Below are 27031 nucleotides of genomic sequence, written 5' to 3' on the forward strand. Positions count from 1 at the left end.
TCTCCAAAACTGAATTTAGCTCTCTGGCTGAAAGAGGTTTAACACTCGTGATATATATAAATGAACTTGTATTGCTTTTACTGCTTTTAAATTATATATTGTTTTAACTTGGATCATGGTTTAATTTGTTTTCAACTGTGCATATTTATTATTTTATACTGTGTGTTTTTATCTGTACGCCACTCTGAGATCTTACTGATATAGGGCGGGATATAAATGTTTTAAATTAATAAATAAATAAATATTGTACCTATTTGGTAGAACACCATCCCAGCAGCTCTTTCAATGGAGTTTTCAGATCTGCAGTCCATGGGGAGTCAACCATCTTACCAGCCTGCTATTTGAGAATGTAGATGTAATATTCCCTTACTGGATTGTTTCCTTGTTCAATTCAACATGCCGGCTAATGGCGATCATACTGAATTAAATTATTTATTTTAAACTTTTTAAAAAACCCAAAGCCCTCTCTAGGCGGCTTCCATAAAGAGGATAAAACATCATTCCAATAAGATGCAATCCGAGTTGATGCAGCACTTGAAACATTTCAAAAGCCAGCACTCATTATTAATTTAAACAGGTAGGAAGAGTAGTTTAAAACCAACAGTTTAAAACCAGGAGCAATATAAAACATTAAAAGATTCCGCAACTTAATTAAATGCAGCTCAGAATAAATGGGTTTTCAAGGTCTGTTTAAAAGCCAGCACTGAAGAAGTCAAAAAGATGGCTTAAGACTACTGTTCCTAAAGGATCCCTCTTTTCCTCCACATATGAATATAGACACTCTCTGAAGCCATCTGGTGGGGTCCTTTGAACTGCCCCTTTATCTTCAGAGATTTATGTATCCCCAGCAACTGTTAGGGCCTTTTCTGCTGTGGCACCAGGAATGTAGGACCTCCCTGACCAAAGAGCTTATGTTTTCTCTTAGCAAGTGTTCCATTGCTCTCTGAAAAAAACCCACTTCTTTTCCAAAGAGGCTTTGATCTATCTGCAGTCCAGATTTATTTTCTTTAGGCCTGGTCCTTCTTAGCTTTGTCAGTTTTATGTTTTATTGCTGTTTTCTGTGTTTTAGTGGCCTGTTTTTGCTTAGGTTTTTTTTTTAAGATGTTGACTGCTGGTTTACTGTTTTTATTTGACTGAGGCACCTCCGCTTTGAAGGGCAGGTACAGGACATACATTTCTATGTAAACAAATCACATTTTCAAAATGCTTATTCCTGCCACACATACTCACACAGAGACTAACTTTGGTGCAAGAGTTTTGCAGATTTAATAAGTAACTAAATATCTGTGATTAGAATACCAGCCTTCACAAGCCTTTGTTTCTGCAAAATAGCTGCACAGTTCAAAGTCCAGGAACAGATTAGAATATAAGTGCGCACACACACACAAAAACACACACACACACACACACACACTGATTTCACTTGACTGATAACAGTTTCATCAACCGATAATCTACCTTAAGCATTCTCTGCAAGGTGATTTTGTTAAAACACATGCATTTTCATTCGAGCCATGCATTATTTTCATTATTTTGTTTAAATATTCCTTTTTACCATTGCCTGCATCCATTGTGATTGAAGTCTGTTTGCTAGCCTACAATATGCATATTGTATTTATTCAAAATGCATATAATCTTGTCAATATGTGCACATGGATCCTGCTTGGAAGATCAATATCTCAGCTTAATAAGCCTAGATATCAGCTAGCCTTTGGGTTCAAACACAGCCACTTCACTCTTCTTTTTGCACAAACTAAAAACGAACCAACTTAAGCATATTTTCCCATTTTGTCTAAACTAGGAAACTATGGTCACATGCTTCAGAACAAGCCAGGATATTAAGCCAGCTTCAAACCATGATAGTTCTAAAGCTGTTAACAGTGATTTACCAGTTTGGATGAAAAGGGAAGCTACTGCTAATGACTGTGTGCTTGGACAGGTGATCTGCAAGTTCCATTCAAGTAGTCTCTGGAAAGGATGCGGAACAACTGAGAATATCTGCACTTGGCCCTGCACTTGATTTATTTTTTTCTGATGATGGAGATTAAGGCCATTTTGACCAGGGCCGTTGCTAGACCAGGCGTTAGCGCGGTGTGAGGCCCGGTTTCCCTCCTGTGCATCCAGATGATGCACAGGAGAATCCGGGGTCAGGCCACGCTAAAACCTGCCTTAACCCGGGGATGGCAAGGGGGGAAGGGAAGAAGGACGGACATGGGCATCGGGCCTGGCAAGGGGGGGGGAGGAGAAGATCGGGGACGGGGACAGGCCTGGCGGATGAGGGGAGGACAAGCGAGCAGGCAGGTGAGGAATCAGGGGCAGGGGGAGCAGGGGGGGCTTTATTTTTGTAAAAAAAACCACTTACCTTCTCCGGCGGTGCTCCGGCGCACATGGCTCCTTTAAGGCAAAAAAAAATGGCCGACGCGACGGGGCTTCCCCTTGCCCTGTCGCGTGTTACGTGTAGAAGACGGCGCGCGCTAGCTGTAGCGTGCTGTCACCCCTCCTCCCTGCCGGATTATCCGGCAGGTCTAGCAAGGCCCCAGGACTAGATTGTTGAAAAGGCGAGCAAGGCCTTGGTATAAGAAATCTTTTATTTTACTCACTGGCACTGATACAGTCTACGAAAACAGGGCATCCATCAAAGTAGAAAAACAACCCTACCATTATGCATGTGCTCTAATTTGTAGAGCCAAAACATTTATCAAATGGTTTGCTGAGGGCCAAACTAAATGTTCGGTAAGGCACACATAGTGGATTAATGTGTGCTACCTTTCCCTACTCTCCTGTAAGTGCATGGGGGCCCAATTCAGATCAAGACCACAAGACTCCAGGAGTAGAGTTTAAACCTTCTCATTGTGAAATTCTTTCCCCACGCCAATATTTCTTCTTTTATTTTAAACTCCGCTATAAGGGTTGCAGATGGAATCCCCACCCCCACCCCCAAAGAGTGGAGGAAGTCTAACCTTCCCCCTTTTCTGGAGTGCTGTAGGCCCAATCGAAATTGGGGTTCTGTGCACTTACCTGAGAGTAAATAAAAGTAGAATGCTTAGCTACTTTGAATGCTTAAAGAAATGTTCAATTTGGCCCTGAGACCACTGGCATTTTTAAAATGCTTCTTTAGGAAGAAAATGTTTAAGAACTGCTGGTTTAATCCAATCCCTGTCACTAATGCAGATCCTTCACACAAAACTGCTCCTAACAGGCTAGTCCATATGACAGAATACAAGCCTATGGGCTCATCCAAGTAGATATTCCACTATGAAGTGGTATGAAAGCGGTATATAAAATGCAGGAGCCACACTACTGCTTTATAATGGTATTGAAGTGCACTGACAAGTGTTGGGGTCCATGACACATAGCACTTTCATAGTGTTATATCCTGCTTGGTGTAGATGTGTCATGGGCCACAACAGTTGTCAGTGCACTTCATTACCACTATAAGGCAGTAGTGTAGATCCTGCAGTGCACTTCAATATCACTATAAAGCAGTGTTGTGGCTCCTGCCTTTTATATAGAATCATAGAATAGCAGAGTTGGAAGGGGCCTACAAGGCCATCGAGTCCAACCCCCTGCTCAATGCAGGAATCCACCCTAAAGCATCCCTGACAGATGCTTGTCCAGCTGCCTCTTGAAGGCCTCTAGTGTGGGAGAGCCCACAACCTCCCTAGGTAACTGATTCCATTGTCGCACTGCTCTAACAGTCAGGAAGTTTTTCCTGATGTCCAGCCGGAATCTGGCTTCCTTTAACTTGAGTCCGTTATTCCATGTCCTGCACTCTGGGAGGATCGAGAAGAGATCCTGGCCCTCCTCTGTGTGACAACCTTTTAAGTATTTGAAGAGTGCTATCATGTCTCCCCTCAATCTTCTCTTCTCCAGGCTAAACATGCCCAGTTCTTTCAGTCTCTCTTCATAGGACTTTGTTTCCAGACCCCTGATCATCCTGGTTGCCCTCCTCTGAACACGCTCCAGCATGTCTGCGTCCTTCTTGAATTGTGGAGCCCAGAACTGGACGCAATACTCTAGATGAGGCCTAACCAGGGCCGAATAGAGAGGAACCAGTACCTCACATGATTTGGAAGCTATACTTCTATTAATGCAGCCCAAAATAGCATTTGCCTTTCTTGCAGCTATATCGCACTGTTGGCTCATATTCAGCTTGCAATCTACAACAATTCCAAGATCTTTCTCGTTTGTAGTATTGCTGAGCCAAGTATCCCTCATCTTGTAACTGTGCCTTTGGTTTCTATTTCCTAAATGTAGAACTTGGCATTTATCCCTATTAAATACGGCTTTCATAGTGGAATATCCTGCTTGGTGTAGATGAGCCCTATGATGAATGTGTGTCAGAAGCAGAGAGAACTAAGGACTAAGAATTCACCACATCACATATTGGGAGTGACGGACACAATGAAAGAAGGTAGGGGAAGACCTGAGGGCATCCCACCGGCCCTCACACTCAAGTTATTCCTGTCATGGGACGAACAATCATGTAGTGTGCAGAAAGACTCATCTTATGTTTATACAAGGGTTATCCGCAGCTCAGTGATAGAGCCCATCCATTGTTTGCAAAAAGTCTCAAGTCTCAATTTCTGGGAAAGACTCCTTTCTGAAATATTCCAGTTAATGGACAATGACCACGACCAGCCTTCCCCAACCTGGTGCCCTCCAGATGTGTTGGACTGCAACACCCATTATCTCGTTCTCCAGATGTGCTAGACTGGGAATGATGGGAATTGCAGCCCAACACATCTGGAGGGCACCAGGTTAGGAAAGGCTGAGCTAGACAGACCAATGATCTGGCTTGGTTTAAGGCAGCTTCCCAAGATGGGAGCCAAAAGGTGTGCGGAAACATCAAACTCTACATTTTATTTCTACATTTTATTCATTTTGTCCTTCAAAACGTTCACACTCACCCTGGCACCAGTCACATTAATGTCACAGTCAGTTATGCTCTGGCCTACTTTAGCCTTGAAATGTATTCATCTGGCCTACTCTTAAGTGAACCGTGTCACTGAGACTAACTACAGAAAGGGTGGGCAACTTGTGGACCCCTAGATGTTGTTGGACTGCATCTCCCATCATCCCTTACCATTGGCTATGCTGGCCAGGGCTGGTGGAAGCTGCAGTCCAACAACATCTTCATATCCCACCTTCCTTCCATCATGGAACTCAAGGTGTCTACGTGGGAATCCAAAGCGATATCCCCTTCAAGCACTGGCCAGACCCAGGCCTGCTGAGCTTCAGCAAGGTGCTGGCCGCCTCATGTGCCTTCAGACCATGTCCTGGGAACATCTGGAAGACCACAAGTTGCTCACCATGGGATGACACTGACTTCTACTCCATTTACTATACTATACCATACCAGCACAGGCTTTGAATGGTCTTTCTAACCTAGCCAAACTCAGCATGTGGATAAAGTGATAGCTGACAACCATTACACAGAGGACCTTCTCTTCTGCTGCACCCAGACTGTGGAATGGCCTGCCAGGAGAGATCTGCCAACTTAAAAGTCTTTCTGAATTTTTTTAAAAAACTATAAAGATGGATCTCTTCCGGCAGGCCTACCCAGTCGAATTTTAAGATGTCTGGCTGTTAATTTAATAATGTGTTAGTTTTATATATTTTTAATCAGTTTTATGTATTTTATAGTATTTTTGTATTTGATGTTGTTCCTCGCCTCAATCCAGAGGGAGAGGCGGGTAAAAAATATATTATTATTATTATTATTATTATGATGATGATGATGATGATGATGCTAAAGCTATCCAAAATGTTTTCAACTTGCTGTTTTGGTATCTAGCATCTGCTTGTTGCCTTTAGCCTCAAAATCTAATTTCTGCCATGCAGCAAAGGCACAACATGGTGCTTTTCATTGCATACACATTAATGAAGCAGTCCAAGGAATCTTTGAAAATTAGAGGGATTTACTTCTAGGCCGACATAATTAGAATCAGGTTCTTACTTTGGCTTCATTTATAAATAGGGATGCAAACACACACACATTTGTTCACATGTGAATGTAATTTGACCAATCAACTAAAATGCACACAATTAATCAACACTGCAATCCTATACATCAGGGGTAGAAAAGTTGTGGTCCTCCAGATGTTTTGGCTTAAACTTCCATCAGCCCTCGCCACATCTGGGGGGACCATAAGTTGCTCGCCCCTGCTATATATCTACAGTCCAAAGTAAGTTGTACTATGTTCAGTGCAGCTTGTTTTCAGGACTGCAGCTTTATAGCACAATTCTATGCATATCTACTCAGAAGCAAGAGTTCAATGGAACTTACTTCCAAATCGAGTGTTTAGAGGATTGCAGCCTTTCACTAGAACGGGGCAAAATCCAGGGGCGATCCCTGGGATTGTCCCTGTGTGTCCACATGACGCACAGGGGATCCCGGGATCAGGGAGGGATGATCGCTCCCTTGCCCTGGGATCTCACCCTACACTTTAGACCCGGTTTTTATGTGTGGCTGGGCACTGCGCTTTGTCCCGGCTCCTCATGAGGAGCCAGGACCCACACACGGGGAGCAGAGCTCCTCAGGAGCTCAGCGCTCATCGGGGGTGAGGTGAGCAGGAAAAGGTTTTGTTTTAAATTACCTTTTGCGCATGAGCGCTCGTGCGCATCTTCTCTGTCTTTAAAAAAAATGGCGGGCGTGACATCCTTTCATTCCGAGGCCATCGCGCGCCGCTTGTAAACAGAGAGGGGATCTCGTGATAAACACATCGCGAGATCTTCACCCCTCCGTCGTGCAGTAACAGGTAGGTCTAGCGAAGGCCTTAGTCTGTTTTGCGCCCCTGGAATTGTGGGATTTATAAACCCAAATAGTCAATATATATTGCTTCTTTCTTTTTAACTGTTTTTCTTTTAGGATATCCCTCTCAAAAAACCTCCAAACCCTGTAAACTCATCCATTTCTACATGAAAAAAGAAAATCAGCACAATTTGCCTCTTTGCAAAAATCAGCAAAACAAGCCAAGATAACTTTAATATCAACTGCATGGTTGTATGCCTGAATGGACTCATTAAAGCCTATTTTTGTAGCCATCTGCATAATTCCCCCACTGCGCCTGTGCTCTACCCCTCATTAAAATAAAATTAAGAATTCCAATCCCTCTGCACTCTGGGCTCAAGATATAAAATGGAGTATCTATTAACAGTTTGTCCTTGACATACAAAACAGCTATGAAAGACAGCATTTTTATCCAGTCCTCCCTGAGGGTTTAAGGATTCCAGCTACATTAAAAGGGCTTCTTGCTTCACGGCAGCCTAATATTCACTATAACGCATTGCCTAATTCCACACTCAACCTGTGCAGGTAATATGTGGTCACCAAATGAAGGTTTATTTGTTTGTTTATTTATTTATTACATTTTTATACGGCCAATAGCCAAAGCTCTCAGGGCGGTTCACAAAAATTAAAACCATAATAGGTTATTAGCTTGTCTAAGACCACCTCTACAGCAAGAGGCAAAACTTCCATCTGCCAAGCTGGGAGACACCTAATCTACACCAAGCAGGATATTGCAGTATGAAAACGGTATATAAAAGGCAGGAGCCACACTACTGCTTTATAGCAGTACTGAAGTGCACCGACAACTGCTGGGGCCCATTGACACATATCACATATACCACTTTCATATCGCTATATCCTGCTTGGTGTGGCTCCTGCCTTTATATACCACTTTCATAGTGCAATATCCTGCACAGCTTGGGACCACAATACCTGACAGAACGCCTCTCCCGACGTGAATATACCCGGTCACTACGTTCAACATCTAAGGTCCTCCTCCAGGTGCCTACTCCAAGAGAGGCTCAGAGTGTGGCAACGAGGGACAGGGCCTTGTCAGTGGTGGCCCCCAGACTGTGGAACGATCTCCCTGAGGAGGCTCGCCTGGCACCAATGCTGCTATCCTTCCGGCGCCAGGTTAAGACTTTCCTCTTGCCCAGGCATATGGCAGCACATCTTAAATCACCCACATGTTTAGTTTTTTAACGGTTTTTAATGCTTTATGTGTGTATGTTCTGCGTTTTAGAATTTTAAATTTTGTATACTCATTTTTATCTCAATTTTAGAATTTCTGTAAACCGCCCAGAGAGCTCTGGCTATGGGGGCGGTATATAAGTGTAATAAATAAATAAAATAAATAAATAAATGGTGTAGATTAGGCCACAGAAATATCAGATGAGCAGGCTCTCCTGGAGAGCCATGCTGGCAGCTCTTCTACTGTGGCAATGCCATGACAGGAAAGTAGCCAGAGCAGCTCTCCAGAGCCAAATGTCTTGCTCTAAGGGGGTCCCTTCCACAGAGAGAGGCATTATGGGAAAGGAGGCCCTAGAGCAGCCTTTCTCAACCTGGGGCGCTCCAGATGTGTTGGACTACAACTCCCAGAATGCCCCAGCCAGCTCTGCTGGCTGGGGCATTCTGGGAGATGCAGTCCAACACATCTGGAGCGCCCCAGGTTGAGAACCACTGCCCTAGAGACTGCCTGGGCCACGACAATGCAGGTGGTTTCCAGGGCCACCTTGTCAACAATGTCCTGCTCTGTGGAAAGACCCCTCAGAAAGAAGCACTGAGCTGAGAAATGGTGGCAGCAGGGTAGGTGGAAGGAATGGGCAGCGCATGCTCTCAGACAGCTGGAGATTTTGCACCACTCTTGCTTCTAAGTTATCTGTTTACTTTGCCTTTTCCCCAGCCATGAGCTATCTTTGTTACCAGCCTCATTATACTATTCTGTACGTGTGCTATGTGTGTACAGTTTCTGTTTGTTTTTATTCTTTTGTAAACTGCTTCAGGATTTGCTTCAAATGAGAAACAGTGTATAAATATTGCTAATAGATAAATACATAAATAAGCAGCTGGCTGGCCACTGTTCAACATACAATGCTGCAGGAACAGACCCTTGGTGAGTTTCAGAAAGGCAAATGTTTATGTTCTCAGAAAGGAATGAAATGTGCCACTCTGAAGTTGCCACATTTCATTTCATTTCATTATTTCATTATTTCTTCATTACATTTATTTATTCCATTTATATCCCACCTTAAGAAACCCAAGGCGGTGTACATAATCCCCCTCCTCTCCATTTTATCCTCACAACAACAACCCTACGAGGTAGGTTGGACTGAGAGTCTATGACTGGCCCAAATTCACCCAGTGGGTTTCCATGGGCGGGTGGGGACAAGAACCCGGATCGCCCGACTACCAGTCCAACACTCTAGCCACTACCCCATGCTGGCTTTAACAATGGTTTAAAAAACAAGCACTAATGGGGGAGAGGATTGCTTTACTGTTGAACAATGCAAATGAGCCCCAAATAAGAAGAGTCTCTGCAGTAAATCCACACAGGAAGGCAGCTTATGCTGTACTATTGGGTAAAGTGGTAGTATTTTCTATGCATAACACAAAGGGTGCTTCCAGATGGATTGCTCTGATCAAAAGGTATTCTGCAGCTATTCTGTCTTTCCCTCCTTAACAGATGTTTCTGTTGGTCAGAAAAAATAAATTGAAATGATGGGAAAACAGAAGAAATTTACAAATGGGAGATGCTGTACAATTCAGTACAATATGAGGCCCGCCTGGCACCGACACTGTCATCTTTCAGCAGGTCAAGACTTTTCTCTTCTCCCAGGCATTTAGCAATGTGTAATGACCGTGGGTCTGTTTTTTGTTTGTTTTTTGGCTCATTGTTTTTAAAGTTGTTATAGTAGTTTTAAATGTATGTGTATTTTGCTTGTTTTTCTGTTTTTTTAATCTTTGTATATTGTTTTTAAGTGTTTTTATCTTATGTGAACCGCCCAGAGAGCTTTGGCTATGGGGCGGTATACAAATGCAATAAATAAATAAAATAAATAAAATAAATAAATTCTATGAATGAAGCAGGCAATTGCAGAATAAAAACCTCATTTAGAAGCACCTAACAACTCAGAGAGGATCAGTTCTGCACAGGGGAAAGCCCCTGGGTCAGCAGCTGAGCGCATGCTTTGCATGCAAAGGTCTCTCTCGGGTTCGATACTGCCATCTCTGGGCTGGGAAAGACCCATTCAGTGCAGACAACCCTGAGCTGCACACATCTGATTCAATATAAGGAATCCTCCTAAGTTCCTATATATTTGAAATTTCTTTCCTTCGTGCTCAATTGCTACTCTATAAACAAGGAAAACTTTATTTGAGGGAAATTCAAAAACAATTAATTAAATAAATAATTTAAAAAACTTGTGCAAACATTTTGAAACTATTTTCTCTCCTTATATGCATTTTTTTAAAAAAATAATGAGTACAAACTTGGAATTTTTTCAGCCATAGGATATGTGTTCATAGGAAGAGAGGTATAGATAAATGGAGGTATAGATAAATAGAGAGGTATAGATAAATAGAGGTATAGATGCGTGAACAGTGAGATAAATGAATGGAGGCCCTGAGTAAGAGAGATGTAGACCTTGCTTGCATGTAACAGAGGCATTCAGGGCAAAAACATAGGTTAACTAACTGTAGGGACATTTCCAGCCACAGCCTATGAATGTGGCATATCTGGGCACTTTGGGTTGTTTGTGGGTTAAACAATCCAAGGTTAAATCAAGAGCAAACCATGGGTTAGCCTTGGATTGTTTAACCCACAAACAACATAAAATGTCTGGGTTTGGACATCACAGTTATAACATATGTTTACTGCATTCGTAGGTTGTTGCTGGAAATGGGAAGCGGCTTGCGTGTGTTCAACAACTCTCAATCTGCCATTGAATGTCACTAAGATGTACAAACAGCCTCTATTAGCCATACAGAGCAGAGAAGCTTCACACCACACCCCTAGGACTGCCTCCTTTCAATACTATTACCACAAGGAAAGGAACCTTGTTTTATTTTATTTTAGGTATAGAGTACACATAGACTGCTAATGCTTTTAATAGGTTGCAGCTTCTGTCACTATAGGAGAAATACCAATATCTGTTGAACCTCCTCCTGCCACAAAGCTATTAAAGATGTGCATCTACATTTCCTCCCAAAGATTCCACACAGAGAGGAAATACTTTTCAAAGGAAGCTGCCTTATACCAGGTCAAACTATTTGTTTAGCTAACCCAGTACTGCTCATCCTTAACGACAGAAGTGCTCCAGGATCTTACAGAGATGTCTTTGCCATTACTTGCTACTTCTGATCTTTATATTTTTAAGTTGAGAGCCCAGAGATTATACCTGGGATCTTCTACATGCAATGCATCAGCCCTTACAGGGTGGCCTGACACAAACGAGGACAGGGCTCCTGCACTTTTAATAGTTTAATAATGAACTTTTTTTAAAAAGGAGGAAGTCCCTCTTCTAAGCAACTATTAAAAGTGCAAGAGGTCCTGTTCTCTTTTGTATCAGTCCACCCAGTGGCATACCACAGCACTCTAATCCTTCCTGTTTAGCAGGCAGAAGCGAAGTTTTTATTCTCTCAATATTTTAACACTTAATTTTAACTTAAATTTAAATCTTACTGTTTTAACTCTGTATTTTAATCTTATATCAATTTTGCTGTGTGGTTTTATCCTGGTTGTGCTTTTTATACTGTATTTTCTAATTGTGCTTTTAACCTGTTGGTTGTTTTATTGTGGTTTTAATTTTTGTGAACCGCCCAGAGAGCTTCGGCTATTGGGCGGTATAAAAATGTATAAATAAAAATAATAAAATAAAATAAAGTGGGGCAGAGAAGAAACTGCAAGACTTTCTATGGGGTACCAGGTTCCCCCAGCCACAAAATTCCCTGGTCCTTAGATATGGCACACTGAAGGCTGGTTCACACATGCTGGTTCATGCATGCACTTGATTTCTTTGCACTTAATTCTTAAGCAAAAGCACTGTATCGGTGATTATACGAGTGAATTAGGTGGAGGAAGGAGTTATTATTATTATTATTTATATAGCACCATCAATGTACATGGTGCTGTACAGAGTAAAACAGTAAATAGCAAGACCCTGCCGCATAGGCTTACATTCTAATAAAATCATAATAAAACAATAAGGAGGGGAAGAGAATGCAAACAGGCACAGGGTAGGGTAAACAGGCACTGGGTAGGGTAAAACTAACAGTATAAAGTCAGAACAAAATCAAGTTTTAAAAGCTTTAGGAAAAAGAAAAGTTTTTAGCTGAGCTTTAAAAGCTGCGGTTGAACTTGTAGTTCTCAAATGTTCTGGAAGAGCGTTCCAGGCATAAGGGGCAGCAGAAGAGAATGGACGAAGCCAAGCAAGGGAAGTAGAGACCCTTGGGCAGGCGAGAAACATGGCATCAGAGGAGCGAAGAGCACGAGCGGGGCAATAGTGTGAGATGAGAGACGAGAGATAGGAAGGAGCTAGACAGTGAAAAGCTTTGTAGGTCAATAGGAGAAGTTTATATTGGATTCTGAAGTGAATTGGAAGCCAATGAAGAGATTTCAGAAGTGGAGTAACATGGTCAGAGCGGCGAGCCAAGAAGATGATCTTAGCAGCAGAGTGGTGAACAGAAACCAACGGACTGATGTGAGAAGAAGGAAGGCCAGAGAGAAGAAGGTTGCAGTAGTCCAACCGAGAAATAACCAATGCATGAACAAGAGTCTTGGCAGAAGAGACAGACAAAAATGATCGAATCCTGGCAATATTATACAGGAAAAAACGACAGGATTTAGCTACTGCCTCAATATGAGGAATAAAGGAGAGCGAGGAATCAAATATAAAGCCAAGACTACGAGCTTCCTTGACTGGAGTAAGTGTAACATCATTGACAGTAAGAGAGAATGAGAGATGAGGAGAAGGTTTAGGAGGAAAAACAAGCAATTCAGTCTTTGCCATATTAAGTTTCAAACGACGATGAAGCAACCAAGCTGAGATATCTGAGAGACATGCCGAGATACGATCGTGAACATCAGGAGAAAGATCCGGAGAAGAAAGATATAATTGTGTATCATCGGCATACAGATGATATTGAAGGCCATGAGATTGAATAAGATTACCCAAGGGCAACATGTATAAAGAAAACAACAGCGGACCAAGCACCGAGCCTTGCGGAACCCCTACAGAAAGGGGAAAAGAAGAAGACGAGCTGCCATTAGCCAACACGCTGAAAGAGCGACCCGCTAGATAGGAGGCAAACCAGTTATAGACAGAGCCACAAAATCCAAGGTCATGAAGGGAATCTAAAAGAAGATCATGATCAACCGTGTCAAAGGCTGCAGTTAGATCAAGGAGAATAAGAACGGAATAATGGCCTTTAGACTTGGCAGTAAGAAGATCATTGGTGATCTTAGTAAGGGCTGTTTCAGTGGAATGCAAAGGACGGAATCCAGATTGAAAAGGATCCAGAGCAGAGTTACTAGAAAGAAAATCAAGACAACGAGAGTAGACCACACGATCCAGGATCTTTGAAACAAAAGGCAACAAAGAGACAGGTCGGTAGTTAGACAGAGATAGCCTATCGAGAGTAGGTTTCTTGAGAATAGGAGAGACTGTAGCATGTTTAAAAGCAGAAGGAAATGAACCAGAGGACAGAGAAAAATTAATAATATGAAGCAAGGAAGGGAGGATAGCAGGGATAAGGTTAATAAAGACGTGAGAGGGAATCGGATCACGAGAACAAGTGGAGGGCTTCGAGGAGCGCAGTATTGTAGACAGTTCATCAGCTGAGACCGAAGGAAACGTAGAGAAATTTGCAGGAGGAACTGACAGATGAGGAACAGGAACTGGAAGAGGAGCAGAGCTGGCCAGATTAGAGCGAATAGTTTGGATTTTAGCATTGAAAAAAGAGGCAAAGTTATTAGCAGACAGAGAGGCGGGGAGAGATGATGGATTAGGCTTCAGGAGAGAATTGAAGGACGCAAAGAGCCGCTGAGGATGTCTAGCATTTGACTGGATCAACGTTGAGTAATACTGCTGTTTGGCCAATGAAATGGCAGAAGAGAAAGAGGAGAGTACAAATTTGAAAGGCATTCAGCTGCCCGGGAACAAGAGCGAAGGTAGCGGAGGAAAGAGGTGAGCCACGGTTGGGGTTGAGAAGGGCGAACTATCCGAGTTGTAGATGGAGCAAGAGTATCAAGAGTTGAAGATAAGGAGGAATTAAAGAAGGAGACAGCTGAGTCCAAGGAGACAGCCGAAAAGACAGAAGGAAGAGAGGAGGCTAGAGACTGAGAAAAAGCCTCATAATTGATAGATTGCAAGTCACGACAAGAGCAAGAAGCGGGACGTGAAGGAGGAGGATTATGAGTAATATTGAAAGAAACTAGATGATGATCTGACAACGGAAAGTGAGCAGTAGAAAAGTCCAAAACAGAGCAATTCCGAGTGAGAACAAGATCCAGACAGTGTCCAAGGGAATGTGTGGGTACATCAGACCAAAGCTTAAGATCATAAGAGGAAGATAAGGAGCGGAATCGTAGAGCTGCAGCGTCTTGAGGGTCATCCACATGAATATTGAAATCACCCAAAATAAGAGTAGGACAGTTATCAGAGATGAAAAAGGACAGCCACGAATCAAAATCAGAGATAAATTTTGAGGACGACCCTGGGGGGCGATACAGAACTGCAATCCGCAGTCGCAATGGAGCGAAAAGCCTCACCACATGTACCTCAAAGGAGGAAAAACAATGTGAAGGTAGAATGGAAAGAATCTGGAACTGGCACAAACTAGATAATAAAAGACCCACACCACCACCCCGACCCTCTGGGCGACTAGTGTAAGAGAAAGAGAGTCCTCCAAGAGAGAGGGCAGCAGAGATGGCGGTATCATGGGCAGGAAGCCAGGTTTCAGTAAGAGCAAGGAGGTGGAGAGACCTAGAGATAAACAAGTCCTGAATGACAGGGGCCTTAGAAGCAACAGAGCGACAGTTCCATAAGGAACACAAAAAAGGCAGCTGAGAAGAGGGGAGACACTGAATAGGAACTAAGTTGGGAGAGACGAACTTGGAACGAGCCATAAGGAACAGATATGAGGAGAGAAGAATTGAGAGGAGGAAATGAGAAGATTGTGTCCTGAATCAGAAAGTAGCAGCGACCGGAACGCGGCTGGGATTTTCCTCCGGAGTAGAAGTTCCGCTTGACCGGCTTCGCGCCCACGGCAGAGAGCCTCAGGCCGAGAGCCCTTGTGCTCACGCCGAAGGCTCGCGCCTCCAGCAGACTGGAGGCTGGAAAACCTAAAAGAGGCGGAGCAGATGCTGAAATTCAAACAGACCAATCAATGTTGCTTCTCTGCAGAGCTTACTTGCAGCTGCTCTTCAAATTGCAAACTGCAGACTGGAGGCTGGAAAATCTATGATAGCTCATGAGAATCGTTACTTGATGTTACAGGGCCTTGCTAGACCTACCAGATAATCCATGTGGGAGGAGGCGCCAGGCCGCGCTAGAAGTAGCGCGGCCTGTAGGCCCCGTCCACACGTAAGATGCGACGGGGCCGAGGGAAGGCTCGTTGCATCCTCCATTTTTTTCCCCTTAAAGGGCCATATGCGTAGGAGCTCACCAACGGAACAGTAAGTATTTTTTTAAAAAAATAAAGGGTTCCCCGCTCCTCCTGATTTCCCCCCACAATGCCTGATTCCCCCCTGCCCGCTCGCTCACCCGTCCTCCCCCCGCTCGCCATGCCCATCCCCCATCCGCCATGCCTGTCCCCATTCGCCATGCCCTATCCCGTCCGCCATGCCGTCCCCGCTCACCATGCCCTGTCCCTGTCCGCCATGCCTGTCCCCGTTCCTCTTCCACCCCCTCTCCTGCCGGGTCCGCTCTTTCCCCTGGCCCCCATCTCCCCCCCCCCCCCGGCCCGATGGGCACAGCGCTCCTATGGAATGCTGTGCCCAGTGCGTGACTTCTCCTGGCTACTCGCGAGTAAGCGAACAGCTGGGAAAAGCCACGGACCCTGCTAGACCTTCCGCAGCCTCAGCCCGGGGCTGCGGAAAAGCCGGACCATAAGCGGATGACCAAATGGCTAGTGGGGACTTTTATTATGCAGAGAGAAAAATAAGCATTTTACCCTGCCCCCCACCCCCACCATTTTGCCCTGTCTTGGGGACAGAACTTTCAAAAGGACAACTGGAAAAAAGCAATCAAAATTACAGCCTGTCCCCAAACTGTTTCCTTGACGGATTCAAACTGATGGTTCTGAAACAATTTAATCATGGTCTACCTGTGCAGGGAGAAAGTACCATACCTGAGAGAGACCTGCTCCTATCTGGCAGACAAAGGCAGATTAAGATCAAATGGATGGAAATTACTGAAGTGATGTTCAAAGTGGATATGAGATGTAGATTTTTAACCAGGCCTAATTAGCTAATGGATAAAATAAAACCCAGGGGAACGAACGCATTGGTGCCTCAGTTGCTTGGAATCTTTTAAGCTCAGAACTTGGAGACCTGCTGTGCTCACCTCAGCAAATTAGGAGGCCTGTTGCCCACTCAGTATTTTAAACAAAGGAAAAATGAGGGATATTGGAGAGTGTGCCTACAGCATTCAAGGAAGCTGTGGAGCTAGGAAATATATTCGCATTTGGCTGCTGGCAAGAAAAAGAAAAAATTGTTTTAAAAAATGGAATAAAGTTAAAAATGAATGGGGTAATGATAATAAAGAATCTTCCAGAGAATGGGCTGAACATATGAAAAGGAGGACAGGGCTCCTGTATCATTTATTTATTTATTTACTTATTTCATTTCATTTCTATACCACCCAATAGCCGGAGCTCTCTTTAACAGCATAGAAAAGGGAATTTCAGCAGGTGTCATTCGTATATATGGAGAACCTGATGAAATTCCGTCTTCATCACAATAGTTAAAGTGCAGGAGCTATACTAGAGTGACCAGATGTAAAAGAGGGCAGGGCACCTGCAGCTTTAACTGTTGTGATAAAGAGGAAATTTCATCAGGTTCTCCATATATACAAATGGCACCTGCTGAAATTCCCTTTTCAATACAACTGTTAAAGATACAGGAGCCCTGTCCTCCTTTTCATATGGACACCCTACCTATAAACCCATGGAACAGAGCAGCCCTACCCAACCTGGTGTTCTCCAGATGTGTTGGATTGCAATTTCCATCATTCCCAGCCAGCACAGCTATTGTCTGTCTAGTGTCCTTGAGGGGAGTGCTTACAACCAAGATGCTACCACTGAAAAGGCCCTGTGACGAGTCAGCACTCACTTAACTTCTAAAGGCAGGATTACCTGAAGCAACATCCCCTACTCCCATCCACAAACACAGCAAATATAAATCTTTGACATGGACAGATCTGTATAGGGAGTAGCCAATTCTATAACTGATTCGGACCGTGTCTATACAACGCCACTTTGCCTCCCCTTTCCCCCCAAATCCCACAGCATTGCTACTGCGAAGTAGCACCAATTGAGTTACATGGCTAGGGTGACCATATGAAAAGGAGGACAGGTCTCCTGTAGCTTTAACAGTTGCATAGAAAAGGGAATTTCAGCAGGTGTCATTTGTATGCATGTCGCACCTGGTGAAATTTCCTCTTCATCATAACAGTTAAAGCCGCAGGAGCTATTCTGCAGCTATACTGTGACCAGATTTAAAAGAGGGCAGGGCACCTACAGCTTTAACTGTTGTGATAAAGAGGAAATTTCACCAGGTTCTTGTGGCGCGGAGAGGTAAAGCAGGAGTTTCTGCAGCTGAAACTCTCCCCACGGCCTGAGTTCGATCCCAGCGGAAGCTGGTTTCAGGTAGCCAGCTTGGATCGACTCAGCCTTCCATCCTCCTGAGGTCGGTAAAATGAGTACCCAGCTAGCTGGGGGAAAGGTAATAACGGCCGGGGAAGGCAATGGCAAACCACCACTATAAGGCCTACCAAGAAAACGACAGCAAAAGCTGGAGTCCCTCCAAGAGTCAGTAATGACTCAGTGCTTGCATGAGAGGTTCCTTTCCTTTCCTTCTCCATATATACAAATGACACCTGCAGAAATTTTCTTTTCAATACAACCGTTAAAAATACAGGAGCCCTGTCCTCCTTTTCATATGGTCACCCTATACATAGCAGAAAGTTGTTTTCAGCTGGAGCCTCATCTTTTCCCCCCAGTGGTGGGGGAGAGAGTCAGATTTAGCCGGGGGGGGGGGCACACATATGGGGCGGGGCAAAAGTTTCTAAAACCTTTGCTCCATTTTGAACGGAGAGCAGAAGCATGCTGTGACTTCGACTTGCTGGCTGCCCGGGATGCTTCGGAGCAACTGAAAAAGTCACAGGAAAACAATTATTTATTTATTTATTGCATTTCTATACTGCCCAATAGCCGAAGCTCTTGAAACAACACTGTGAAAAGGCACAGTTTGGGGGGGGGGGTGAGCCCAAGGTGGCTGTGAGTTGGCAGCTGTGTTAATTAAACAATGCAACGCCACTGCACAGCCTCAAAGGGGTATACAGGGCATACAGACAAGCCCCTGGTCCCAAGGCATTTAAAGCTTTATATATATATATATATATCAAAACCAGCACCTTGCATTATCCCCAGAAGCAACTAGAAGCCGGCGAAGAGATATTTTAATAGCAACGAGATATGTTCCAACTGGCAACTGCATTTTCAATCAAATTCTGAGTAATCTTCAAAGGTAGCCTCATGAACAACACATTGCAGCAATCAAGTCTGTATATGACTATGGCATGGGGAATGTAGCAAGGCTATAGCTGTCTAGGGATGCACAAATCTATCAAGTTTGATTTCACTCATTTCTTCAACGTTAAGCTCCTTCTGTATCAGTCTACAATTTATTTTTCAGTCTGCATGAAAATTCATATGTATTTTCACGTGTCTTTTGTAAAATGTATGCTTTTCCTACATATTTCTTCAAATTACATGTATTTCTTGCAAGCTATTTTTCCCATTATAAAGCATTTTTGCATGCATTTCTGTGTAATATATGCATTTTTGTGTGTACTTTTCTTTATCAGACACAACTTTGAAGACAAACTTCAGGGGCTCCTGGGTACTATGTTGGGTAGCCATTTGTGGGTGCTACTGGAGGTGCCCGCGGGCACGATGGCTCCCGTGGGCCCTGTGTTGGGGACCCCTGAACTAACCATTCCTTCCAACTGTCCTGTGGCACAACCACAATTTGCTTACTTATAAGAACAGGATGCTGTCCTGTTTTTGTTTACATTTTATTTGCTCAGGCACACCCACAGTGCGTCATTTCTTTTCCAGTCCCCCATGTGCTTATTTACTCTTTCACCATCATCCATCAGTACCAGAAAAGCCGCTGTTTTGAGCCAATTCACGTGATCAAAATCAGCATGTTCTTTTACAACACAGAGTCAGTGAATCTCCAATTCTGGGCAGAACTCAACACACAGCGAAGCAGCTGTGTTTTCTCTGGGCCGCCAGCTGGCAAATCACTCTCCTTTACAGAGAGTGGCTGAAAGCTCATTGCGTTGCAGGTTGAGCACACAGCGAAAGCTGGATGGTTTCGCCGTGTGCCAAAACCTGCATGGATCCACTCAGCTCAGATGCCAATTTGGTTATGAGCGATAGCCCTCGACTGGCAGCTTTTGGGGGAAAACATGTCCCTGGTCCACCATCTAAGGCTGCTCTAAGACAGCAGGAAATTGCTAGCGCACTGAACAAGTACCAGTGTTACACTGCTATAGCATCGTTATCTAGACAGGACAACAAAGCATCCTTATAAACCAATCAAGGGTCAGTCCACTACAACTGCCTTACCCAACCGGCACCCCCAGCTGTGATGGACTACAACTCCCATCATCTGCAAGCAGTGCAGGACAGGGATAGAATTGTAGTCATATCTGGAGGGCATCAGGCTGGAGGGGGCTGTACTACACAAATATGGCATAGTTGTTCCAGATTCCATCAATTCATGTCTCTGATACATGTGTGGAAAAGGGGAGGGTACATATATTACATACTTGAATGGTTCCTGGCAGGGGTGGGGGTGGGCATTTTTGCATATGCAGCAAGGGAAGGATTGGCTTTTCATTCAATGGAATTTAAGTTGCTTTGATTGCTGTAAACCAGGGGTGGACAACTTCAGGCGGTGCAGGAAGCAAACCCGTGCCCCCACCGGACCTGCCATGGGCCACATTCCCACCATCACCACCAAGATCTGGTGGCAACAGTGGCAAAAAAAGCTAGCAGTCTGCTACTGAACGTCAATGGCAAGCCATTAAGGATCCTCAGAATGGACAGATGTACTTTGAAATTGAGCTACATTTGTCTGCTCTAATGCTTCCTTGCTACAGAGGCTTAGAATGGACAAATGTAGCTGGTTTTCAAGTTAAATTGATCTACTCTAAGCCTCCAAAGCACTTTGCTGCCCAATTTCAGCAGCAAACTGTACTCCCCCTCTCTATCTTTTTTCATAGCAGGTGGCAAAAGCGGCCACATTCAGCTTGTGCGCTGCGTGTTGCCTACCTATTGTAAACACACAAGTGACTCAGATTTCATGAATTAGTAAGATTGATTGCATTTATATCCCACCCTTTTTCCCTCCAAGGAACTCAAGGCGGCGTACATAACCCCCCTCCTCTCCATTTTATCCTCACAACAACAACTTTGTGAGGTAGGTTGGGCTAAGAGTCTGTGACTGGCCCAAAGTCACCCAGTGGGTTTCCAGGGCTGAGTGGGGACTAGAAACTGGATCTCCCAACTCTAACACTCTAGCCACTACACCACACTGGGACCCTTTTTCCTAAAGTGCAATTTTTAAATGTAGGAAGTTTTTCTTAATAAATAAGTAAATAAATAAATAAATATAAAATCGCTCAATGCACTTTTCTCCCCTCTATACACAATCCTGCATTTTCTCCTCCCAACAATTCTGTGAAGTAGGTTAGGCTGAGACAGAGTGACTGGCCCAAGGTCATGCACTGGGCGTTACAACTGAGTAGTGATCTGAAACTAGCTCTCCCTTCTCAACATCCTGCCCACTGCACCAGAAGCTGTTTTAGGGCTGTCAAAGAATTAAATAAACAATGAGTCATTTCCATTGTCACCTGCAAAATATTCTAGTACTGCAGGAAAAGGTGAAGGATATGGTGACCATATGGAAAGGAGGACAGGGCTCCAGCATCTTTAACAGTTGTATTGAAAAGGGAATTTCAGCAGGTGTCATTTGTAGGCATGCAGCACCTGATGAAATTCCCTCTTCATCACAACAGTTCAAGTTGCTGCAGCCCCGCCCTCTTTTGTAGAGTTACCAGATGCAAGAGGGCAGGGTTCCTGCAGCTTTAACTGTTGTGATGAAGAGGGCATTTCACCAGGTGCTGCATGCATACAAATTGCACCTGCTGAAATTCCCTTTTCTGTACAACTGTTAAAGCTACAGGAGCCCTGTCCTCCTTTCCATATGGTCACCCTAGAGAAGTTACTTTCCCCCCCAGCTCTGAAAGAGGGCCTGGGAAAGGATTGTCTGCCTCATCTTCCTGCAGTGCAAGTATTGCTGCAGGATCAGGCCACCCAAAGCTAAAAGTTGGGCAATAGGAGAGGCCCATCACCTTTCCTCCAGCCCTTCTTGGCGCAATAGCCCCATCCTACCCGGAAGGAGATGTATTAGCAAGAAACTACAATTAGCTTACTTTGTGGTCATACCTGATAAACATGTCTGGGAGGGGAGCTGGTAAAGTGTTTGAGAACCACAGTGGGAGAAAAAATATGAAAAATTATAAAATAGACACAATAGACATACAATATACAATATTATGAATACAACATACACACAACACACACACACATTGATGTAGGGTTGGGTGAGCTGATGTCAGGTTTGCTGGATCGACTTTACTTTTACTAGAACTCTGAGGTCCACCAACTGGAGCTATGTGCAAAATACTGGCCTTGACGGACAGGCATATGCTAAAAACCGAGGAACAGGATGCCTCTGAGCACATGCTCAGCCCAATAATTTGTGAACAGTAGCAGAACAAAGCTCACAAGTCCATTCACACAAAAATCCACCCCTAGTACCCCCCCCCCCAACACACCAGGTCTTTTTCAGGAACATAACTGAGCAGGGGAGTTTTAAAAATGTTACTATTGGGAGTCAAAAACCCTTGCAAACTACCCAGAAATCTGCCAGTAGATCCGGATGAACCCTCTCCCCATCACTGTTTTAATGAATTTATTACCAGCTGCAGAAAAGGGTTAGAAGAAGCCACTGGAGCATTTCCATGAATCATTTTGATTGTTCATTTTAGCATGAGTAGAGAGCTAAGTTGGAAGGAGGGCTGTGAGCACCAGTAGAGATGCATAAAGGACCAACAAGCTCAACTTCATAAGCATTTAAACATTTCTCGACTATCCTTAGAGGAGGAGCTCTGGTGCAGAGAAAGTGGATAAGGAGACATTTCTCTCCCTCTCTCATAATGCTAGGACAGATAAAAGGAAATACTTCCCTCTCTCTCTCTCATAATTCAGGACAGATAAAAGGAAATACTTCTTCACACACTGCATTGTTAAACTATGGAATTAATGTATTCCATAAGATGCAGTGATGGCCACCAATCTGGATGGCTTTAGAAGGGGCTTAAGCAAATTCATGGAGAAAGCTTTCAGTGGCTATTAGCCCTGATGTTTATATGCTACCTCCAGTATCAGAGGCAATATGCCTGTGTGCACTAGTTGATGGGGAACATGGGTGGGAAGGTGCTCTTGCACTTACGTCTTGCTTGTGGGTTTCCCTCAGGCAGCTGGTTGACCCATGTGTGAACAGATTGCTGGACTTGTTAGACTTTTAGGCCATAGCTAGACCTAAGGTTTATCCCTGGATCGTCCAGGGGTCAAACCTGTTCATCTAGGTGACACACAGGGGATCCAGTGCTCAGGCAGGGGTGAACCCTGGATGATCCCAGGATAAACCTTAGGTCTAGCTGTGGCCTTAGCCTGATCCAGCATGGTGGCTCTTCTAAAGTTCTAAGTGGTAGAGCACATGCTTTGCATGCAAAAGGCCCCAGTTGAATCTCTGGTAGGAGGCAATGGGAAAGACCCGGAATGCTGGACTAGATGAACGTTGGCCTGATCCAGCACGGCTGTTCTTATGTTATGTTCATTGGATAAATTCCTGGAGGCAAAGCCTATCAATGGCTACTAGCCCTGATGGTTATGTGCTGCCTCCAGTATCCGAGGCAGCAAGCCTACGTGCACCAGTTGCTGGGGAACATGGGTGGGAGGGTGCTGTTGCACCTTGTCCTGTCTATGGTTCCCTGGTCGACAGCTGGTTGGCCACTGTGTGAACAGAGTGGTGGACTAGATGGTCTGAGCTAGCATAGCACTTCTTAGGTTTTTGCCACTGTCTGAGACCCTAGAGAGCCACTGCGAAGAGACAACATTTGGTTAGAGCAGACTTCTCCAGATGTATTGGACTGCACTTCTCAGAATCCCCAGTCAGAAATTATGGAGACCATAGCATCTCTGCTAGGGGATTCTGAGAACTGTAGTGCAACACATCTGGACAGTGCCAGTTTGGGGAAGGCTAGGTTAGATGAACAAACAGTCTGGTGCAATGTCTTTTTTTTTTAATGTTCTTCACCCTCCTTTCAGCACAAAACTGCCAGGAAGGGGGGGAGGGAATCTATTTATTCTCTTAGCAACCCTGTGAGGTCGGTGAGCATGACAAGCCATTAACTTGACCAATGTCACTCAAGCAAGCTTCTTAGCTGAGCAGAGACATAGGAACACAGGAAGCTGCCTTATACTGAGTCAGACCATTGGTCCATCAAGCCCAGTATTGTCAACACAGGCTGGCAGCGGCTCCCCAGGATTTCAGGCAGGAGTTTTTCCTGCCCTACCTGGAGATGCCGAGGATTGAACCTGGGACTTTCTGCATACAAAAATATGCTCTACCCGTTAGCCATAGCCCCTCCCCAACTCAAATATCCCATAGGCCTATCCAACAGTTTTGTACCTTATCGCCCTGCTTAGGTCTTCCTATGACCCAACCACACTTCTAGGGAATTTCACAAAATGCTTAAGCAGGGCAGTCCGAAATATGAACAAATTAAAATGAATGAATGGTCTTGGTAAAGGGTAAATTTCGCACAGGGCAAAAATAATAGCAATGTGCCAAGAGATATACGGACTGACAGGAGAAAACAGAATACTTGTGGGGCATAAATATAGACACAGCTTTTCCTGTTTTCACACACACACCCAACACACAAATCTCCCCATTCAATCAAGGTCTGAAACTACCAATAACACATGTGAGAATTAATGAAAGATTCCACAAGACCTCATTTTGTTTTTCTGAGGCTGTTGCCTTGTTTCCCCCATCACCTGTGCAGGGGAAGTATTTCTACGTTGTGATAGTGGTGTTGCTATGGTAATGACTCTTCTCTACTGGATGGCCCAAAAAACTCCCCCAAAACCCACACCACCACCAAACCCAAAACACACTGCAGCAAAATGACAAAGAGCACATTCTAATGGAAACCTCTCCTGCACAATGCTCATGTGCAGCTCCCATTCATTTCAATGGGGGTATTTACAGGAGATGGTCCGACCAGACATTTTAAGGATGCAGATCCTTTAACGATACAGCCCAAACTCTGGCCATGTTGCTGTTATTACTGTTAATAAATAAATCTGACTTTCACCTATTAGTTTGTTGTGTGTGTGTGTGTATTTAAACCATCCTGAAGACAGCACTGAAAAACACCCTCTGGAATAAACAGGAAGTCCATAAACCAAAAGCTAATTGACTTCTCGCCCCACCTACCTTGCTTTGCGCTGGTCAGGTCTGTCTCTAGACAAAACACCCTTGGAAACAGGAAGAGGAAACCAACGTGTTTGTTTAAAGATAAAGATGCAAAACTTTGCACCCAATTGAACCCCTCCCCTACTCATTCTGAGCAAAATTCCTCTCCTCCCCCAAGCTCTATTCATGTTCCTAAATTAAATAGTTTTGGTGGGTAAAGGGGCAAAATTAATAAAGCAGAAGGTTTGCACCAGAGAAAGTGGTGATTTTACTTTAGTAGGATTCAGCATGCATACGGAAACAGGTGCTTGTGACCAAACTAAATATATAACTACAGCAAAGCTACGTTCACACAAACAAAGGCAAAGCTATTAACCACTCCTGTAAAAGCCTACTTAGGAGTTAAAAATCTTTCCCTTGCATTGTACACACACACACACACACACACACACACACACACACACACACACACGTGCACTTATGAATGGAGAATGCAGAATGGTGGCATGTCCTCAAAATAACACCATGCAGGCCTGGATTTACTTCTCTTTTACAGCTGAAGCAGAATTAAAGCGAGTTCAGATCTTCAAGTCCCCGGAGCACCGCTTTGTGTGGACAGAGCCTAAGAAGCGACTGGCCTCTTGAAGGCGTCAGGGCCTCTCACCCTGACCTTGCGTCTGGGAAAAGTTCCCTCGTGTGCTTCGTTTTCAGAATAAATTATCCAGCCATCGAAGTTATTCATAAACAGTTTGTACACATCTCACGCATCTGGGCCTCAATCGAATCTGTTCCGTTTATTTATTTTTCCCTGCGGTAGTCCGCGTATTTATAATTGCCCTCAAACTCCTTCCAGGGGAAAATAATAACCCTAAAGGCACCACCGGATGGGGAACGCACGGATGGAGTGGAACCAAAATTATTATTAATAATAATGATGGCTTGTATATTTGCCTGATCGAATTTGCAGCTCATGCAAATTAGATCAGCAGAGAAGAAAAATAAGAAATAGATTAAAGATATTTACCTCTCCAGTCCCAACTCCCCAACACAGCCTGGGCAACCCTTTTTCTGCGCCTCACCACGCGAAAGCCAATAATGCGAAGAATAAAGAAGAGGTGAACAAGCAATGCAAGGACGAATGAACTTCTTTGCAAAGTTCACCTCTAGGACGCCAGCGACTGCTTCCGATCAAGCCAGGGCTACTTCGAAAAAGGAGCTGTTTACACGCTGAAAACGGGCGGGGGGGGGGGGGAGAACGAGCAAGGCGGGAAACAACCAGGCTGGGTTTCGAAACGTCTTCTCGTTTCAGGTGTCAATCCCACCGAGTTCAATGGCGCCGGCTCCCGAAGTAAAGGGTGGGTAGGTGGGTTACGGATTGCAGCCGTGTCGTGAGATCGCATTGCATGTTTACTCGGGAGTAAGCCGGAATCCAACCGGGGATGGCCGCCATCGGATTGCTACCGCAGGGTTGCATCCAGTGCTAGGCTTTATTATTTCAATGGGTCTACTCTAGGTAGGGGCTGATACTGGATGCAACCTTCTGGCCATGTATAAATCTCGCCTTTCTACCAAGACACACACGACGCCTATGATTATTCTTATTATTACCGTTCTAATGTATTGTGTCTACCCTCCGCGCTCCCAGACGCACAACGCAACCCGACTGTCTGCAAGCCGCCGCGGGTCCCCCTACCTCGCCAGCAGCCCGCAGGACTCGGCTGCAGCAACAGCAGAGAGGCAAAAACAGAGATGACCTTGCAGAGAAATCCCTCGCCGGAGCAGGAAGCGAGCCGCCTCTCCCCTCTCGCAGCCTGGCGCGCAAGCAAAACACCCAACCATCCAGCCCAGGATCTCGAGAAGATGCCTCCAGCCAGAGCTCACCGGCCGCTCTGCGGGCGAAACGAGGCGCCTCGCCGCTTCCAGAAACCCACCGAGGAAGGAGGAGCAGAAGGAGCCACAAGTCGGACGCGCCGCCGCCGCTGCTGCAGCCGCCGCCGCCGCCGCTCCGGCTTCTCCCAGCCAGGGTTGGGCGCTGTTGGGGGCGGTGCAGGTGCCTCCCCGGGGGGGGGGCGTTTCTCCCCGATCCGGGCAGGGCGGAGGTGGCGCTGGGGTTTTCCGCAGCTGGCAGCTCCCGAAGCGGGCTGGCTTCGTTCGGAACCGCCGCCGCTCTGAGCTCGCTCTCTCGAGCTGGAGCAGAGCAAGGCGAAACGCACCGGCGCGTCATAGGCGCGCACTGCCGGCGGGAGGAATAGAAAGGGAGGCAAAGCAGCCCCGACGGTCGGGCAGGAGCCCTGCTGGTTGGGGTGGGGGAACGGAGGGGTGGGGCGATTGTCCGGTCCCTTATCCCATCTCCAGTCACGTTTTGAAAAGCTTCCTGATGCAGGAGAAAGCTACCG

General features: G+C 45.0%; 1 protein-coding gene across 3 annotated transcripts in view; it reads right to left on the reverse strand.

The window, feature by feature from the left end:
* Positions 1–26641, reverse strand: part of GPRIN3 (GPRIN family member 3) — a 60619-nt gene extending 33978 nt beyond the window's left edge. Inside the window, exon 1 of one of the 3 annotated variants that reach the window (XM_063136239.1) lies at positions 26567–26641. The gene's annotated coding sequence lies outside the window, so the exon portion shown is untranslated. Of the gene's footprint in view, positions 1–250; positions 336–26328; positions 26412–26566 lie in introns of those variants that run through there. The other 2 variants (XM_063136240.1, XM_063136235.1) reach the window with 2 other exon arrangements.
* Between the last annotated feature and the right edge of the window lie 390 nt (positions 26642–27031).

This window comes from Elgaria multicarinata, chromosome 10 (genome assembly GCF_023053635.1).
Source record: "Elgaria multicarinata webbii isolate HBS135686 ecotype San Diego chromosome 10, rElgMul1.1.pri, whole genome shotgun sequence".
Classification (NCBI taxonomy): Eukaryota; Metazoa; Chordata; class Lepidosauria; order Squamata; family Anguidae; genus Elgaria; species Elgaria multicarinata.